The following is a 6,000-nucleotide window of genomic DNA, read 5'->3' as shown; positions in this document are numbered from 1 at the left end:
TGGGGAAAAGGGGATATTTACTTATCCTCACTGTACCATAATCTACAATAACAAGCTCCCCTCCCAGACACCATTGAGGAAACACCGTCCCTGCACCACCACAAGATCCTGGAACTAGCTACTTTCTTCGCTGAACTGATTTTCGCAAAAGTGCATTTTCGGATAAATGCACTTTTGCAAAAACGGACTCAGGAAATTGCAGTTCCGTGAACTGTAATTTTGATGGGTCAAGGGTAACCAATTTATATACATATGCATGTATATACGTATTTATAATCAGTTTATAATGAGAAATCAATCACCAGGGAGTTTTATCGAAACACAAAACATCAAACAAATTCATTGGCAATTAACATTAACCATGACTAAAATCAACAAAAACAATTGCAAATATAAACCAATAGGTTACATTTGCAATCATCAAAAGAATAGCAAAAAACTACTTTTATGTGGTAAAGCTTCACCCCCCCACCATACACCCTTCCATGGGGGCTCTGCCCCAACATTTCTGGAAATGAATTTTAATAGTTCCAGGGTCGCACAAGCTTAAAGAAAGGGGATAAGCCCTGGACTTATGTAAGGGTCGATTTAATGAACTTTGACAGTTATCAGGGATGAAAAACAGTAGCATTTCAACACACAATGAAATATGTGCAGCGATACATCACATAACACCTGTATACATGTATATGTATAGCAATGACAGGAGCTATCTTCAGTTAATGATCACAGTAAAACCCTGGAGTTATAGCAGACAAATCAAGAAAACCTGTAATCGATCTCTGTTGCACTTGTAAACCTGTACATGAAGTAGACTGTACTTACTGCTGGTAGACAATGCATTGCCTGCCTGAAACTGTAAACTGTTACCAAGTAGCTAATGCCAAGATATAGGAGCTGGTTGAGATTTTTTTGCTCTCATAAACATATATGGTATACCTATCACTGTGGCTTCTAAGCTATGTGCAGATTTGTGAATAGTAGCCCAAGGGACTTTTCAGTGATGAATGGGTGACATTGTAGGTGTATTTTGGACATCTGCCTCAGGGATACTCCACCATTTCTTCTATGCCAATCTATAGCATGCAGAGGAGCATATGTGGTTTTCTCATACCACAGAGGAGAGGGTAAATATAAAGTGTTTTTTTCCTGAGGTATTGGGGTTTATACACCCATATTATAATAAAGGCCATACTAGAGGAACATGAAAGAAGGTTTATCACCCACATAGGGTTTCTAATCCATTGACTACAAGGTGGTCTCTAATGCACAGGGAGTAACATACAATATGTCTGCAGGCCACTCAGGCTGTGCCCACAACTTCCACATATGCTACTTACATTAGCATTTTGTGTGGGGTGATTTTACATTGGGCATCTTATTGACAATACCAGATATGCCCTGAATTCATGGTTAATAATATCAGAAATTCCACACCATGTAAAAGAATGACTATGACGCTGCCCTGCCACATACTTGAAACATCACTGAACATGTGACTGGACTGTTGAAGACCCACTTCCATGGCCTGGATGAATCTGGGGATGTTTTGCAGTATGATTCTGTATTGGAGGGAAGCATTCTAGCTTATCAGTGGGAGTGATAAGCACTAGGTAGCCTATCTACCACAAGATCAAGGTACAAATTATTAGTTTTAGCACTTGAATTTGCTTATTCGTGCTCAGCACTTGTTCAGAACTTGATAGCACTAAATATACTAAAAATTACTACAGCACTCAACCTTCATCTTTACCTAGAGGAAAACAGTTTTTGTACTTACTTTCCTCACTTGCTTAGAGAAAAACAGCTCTTATACTCACTTTCCTCACTTCTCTAGAGGAAAGTAGTTTTTTATTCACGCATGTCCAAGGGTCAGCTCCCAGTGTTCTCTCCTGTCTATCTGATGAATCTGGGCATCTTGGGGAAATGGAGCAATTGCCTCGTGTACACAGACAACCCTCTCCTCCTACCACCCAACACCACAACCTGTGAGAGATGCACTTATCTAGCCAAACTGGAGGTAAAGCTCTCTCCAACCAAGACTGAACTTGACAGTCAAGAGGAGAAGGTAAACACTTGCACCACACTATACTCATCACATAGTCCCACTAAACCTACACCACCAAAATCCACACATAAAACACAAAAACATTCATGGAGGCTCTCAGTAATAATCTGCTCAAGCAACAGAGACCTCCAAAGCAGAAATGCAAGAAACCTCCACCCCCCAACACAACCCAAATGACACATAGCCCACAGACTCAGTGTGCCACTCAACCATAGCCCATAAGGCAAAACAACGTACCAAACACACTAGTCATAGGTGACTCTATAGTCAGGCACACTGATGTCCCTCTCACCAGGCTAAACAAGGAGGAGGTTACTGTCAGCTGCCTGTCAAGTGCCAGGATCCGCCACATAACCCACGCACTCAGGTCGCTCAACAACAAGTGCAAATATGACTCTGTCATTGTCCATGTTGATGTGAATGACCTGAGAAGTACTTCCCTGCACTACATGAAAAGAGACATGTAAGAGCTCTCCAATCTTGTAGCCCAGGCAGGTATGACCCTAGCCCTGAGTAGCATCCTGCCATCACCTAGAATGATACTGCAGTACAAGGACAAAATGATTGACTTCAACAATTGGCTAAGCTTCTGGTGTCATTCTAAGGGGATCCAGTATCTGTCTGCCTGGGACGACAGGGTCGACAGACCATGATGCTTTGCCAGAGATGGCCTGCACCTGTCACCCCTGGGATTTCAGATACTGGCTAATGGTCTTGCTGCCCCTATAGTGCCTTTTTCAGGCAAGGTTCAAATGACAAATTCACCACCATAACAGGAGCAAGGAAGCAAAAACTGAGAGGATTGCTACTCAATGCTAGAAGTCTATACCTCAAAATGCACTCCCTCGAGGCACTCCTTAAAATGGAAAACATCAATATCTGTGCAGTGACTGAGACCTGGTTCAAGGGTCCAGAGAGCACCCCTTGCATTACCAGGCTATAACTCATACTACACTTTTTGGCCACCTAACCTGGACCAGAACACCAAAGGCAGAGGTGTGTCCATATTCATTAAGGATATCTACACCTCCAGGCTAGTTGCTCAGCATAATGCATCCGAGGTTATCCAAGTGCAACTAACTCTGGGCAAAACTGCAATCCAAATTGAAACTTGCTACAGATCCCCCACCATGACCCAGGATTCCCACTCCTCTTTTCTTGATATACTGGAAAATATTAGGGATCGACCAAACACCCTAATAATGGGCGATTTAATCTACCCCACCATTAACTTGGAAAACTACTCATATACCAACTCCTTCACTCAATGCTTTCTGGAATTCATAAATTCCAATGCCCTGGATCAACTTATCCACACCCCCACCAGGGGCAACAGTATCCTAGACTTAGTCATTGCCAGCATGAGTGAATGGTGTTCCACACCTCAAGTCAACTCCTTATTGGTCAGATCTGACAATAAGCTAATCACTCTAGATGTCCGCATCTCCCCCCCACCCCCCCATTAAGGAAATTATGGTAAAAAAATTCTCTAAAGCCAACTGCATGCTTCTTAAGACAGAAGTGGTGAACTTCATGACACCCATGCAGATGGACAATACAATTACAACTGCTGAATCCTACACAAATGCACTCTATAAGCACTTACACAAGTGCATGGATCGTGCTATCCCAACCAGAACCAAGATGCTATCCTCCAAAAAAAGGAAGCCAATCTGGTGTTCCCCTTCCATAAACAAACTCCGCAACAGAAGGAAGAAACTGTTGAAAAAGAGTGTAAAATCCCATGAGTGGAAGAGTTCCCCGGTCAGCCTCAGTAAGAAGCTGAGATCCCTTATAAGATCATCCAAAGCTAGCTATGAAAACAAAATCACCACTAATTCTAGGGACAATCACAAAGCATTCTATAGCCATGCGAAAAATCTCAGTGGCAACACCCAGATCTGCTCTTAGTTGCAGCACAATGGCATGAAAATTACAGAACCAACTGATATTGCCAATGTCTTGGCAGATAGGTTCAATACTAACTTTACCTGCCTGTCACCCCAAAGGGCTCATATCTATACAGGAAGAATGCAGAGTCCCTGTAATCACAACAAAGCAGGTAAAAGTTTCACTCTCTAAAGCCAAAAACACAGCATCCATGGGACTGGACAACATCCCAGGCTGCATTTTACATGAAATTCAAAACGAACTGGCTCCCCACCTAAGCACCATGTTCAATCATAGTCTCACATCAGGCTTTGTGCCCACTGAATGGTGCACAGCAACAGTTATCCCACTCCACAAAGGGGGAGTCACCACTGATCCAAGGAACTATCGCCCTATTAGTCTGATGAGCCTGGTCTGTAAGGCCGTGGAACGTATCATCATGGAACTCATAAACAAAGACAATGGTAACCTCCATACTCTGGACCTCACCCAGTTCAGGTTTGGGAAAGGCAGATCATGCCTCCTGAACCTGATTGGCTTCCTTAAGGCAGTCACCAAAGCTGTAGACGAGGGTAAGGTGGTTCATACAGCCTATCTTGACCTTGCCAAGGCTTTTGACACCATCCCTCATTCTGGAATTATAGCTAAACTCCCTAAACTATGTATAAATCCCTACATCACAAGATGGGCTGCCAATTGACTCACTGACAGAACCCACAATGTAAAAGTTGTAGACTCCAAATCTGACTTCAAACCAGTGACAAGTGGAGTACCACAGGGTTCAGTCCTGGGACCTCTCCTGTTTGGTATCTACTTCTCTGTAGTACAGGCTAACACAGAAGGCCTTTGGCTAATGAATTTTGCAGATGACTGCAAACTAGGAGCCATAGTTGAGTCCCCAAATGATGTGGAAATCCTACAGAAGGGCCTCACTGAGATGCCTGGTGTCAGAGCTATGGCCTCAAGCTCACTGCAAAAAAGTGCATTGTCATCCCCTTTGGTAAAAACTCTGTACCCATGAACTACCACATAGGCGGCAGTCTTCTTAATGCCAAATGTGTGATAAGAGACCTAGGGACCCAGGTGGACAGTAGTCTCTCCTTAGATAATCACATCACCACAGTAGTCAGGAAATCCTTCTATGTGGCACACCTCATTACAAAAGGGTTCTCATCTAGGAAAAAAGAGGTCATTGTTCCCCTCTACTCGACACTCATTAGACCCATTATAGAGTACAATGCCCCTTTTGGAATGTACCTCACAAGACATCTGCATCAGCTGGAAAATCCACAGCAGTACCTCACAAAGAGGATTACTGGCCTCAAACAGATGCCCATCATCACAAAAGGGTTCTCATCTAGGAAAAAAGAGGTCATTGTTCCCCTCTACTCGATACTCATTAGACCCATTATAGAGTACAATGCCCCTTTTGGAATGTACCTCACAAGACATCTGCAGCAGCTGGAAAAGCCACAGAAGTGCCTCATAAAGAGGATTACTGGCCTCAAACAGATGCCCTACAATGACCATCTCAAAAAACTCCAGCTTTACTCCATAGCATATCACTTACTCTGAAGTGATCTCTGCCTAACATATAAAGCTATGTCAAACCCAGAGCTGTTGGACATGCTACACCTAAAGAAATACCAATCCCTCTGAGCTACATGCTCTAGGGACCTAAACCTTGTCACCACAATAAACAGGACATGCTGGAGGGGATAGATTCCTGTCCCAGAGACTTCCCATACTCTGGAACAAGCTACCCATCTATGTCAAGCAAAGTTACTCATTAGCACTCTTCAAGAAAAATCTTGATAAGTGGATGGGAAATAGGAAATACACCCCAGGGATCACTTTGGTGGCTCTGCTCGACAGGGGCACAGGAAAACAACTTTCTTGGGTGGCGTAAGCCAGGGAACCTTGTTAGCTAGGTTTCCTTAGGCCTTTGTATGTGCTGTTACATAAAGTATTATAATCAGGCAGTTACAGCAGGGCAGACACATTTAGGACAAGGAAATCCTAGACTCATCAGTGGAAGAAGT

Source organism: Protopterus annectens, chromosome 8.part0 (genome assembly GCF_019279795.1).
Source record: "Protopterus annectens isolate FY-2018-M chromosome 8.part0, PAN1.0, whole genome shotgun sequence".
NCBI lineage: Eukaryota > Metazoa > Chordata > Ceratodontiformes > Protopteridae > Protopterus > Protopterus annectens.
Note: the sequence above shows the minus strand (reverse complement) of the source record.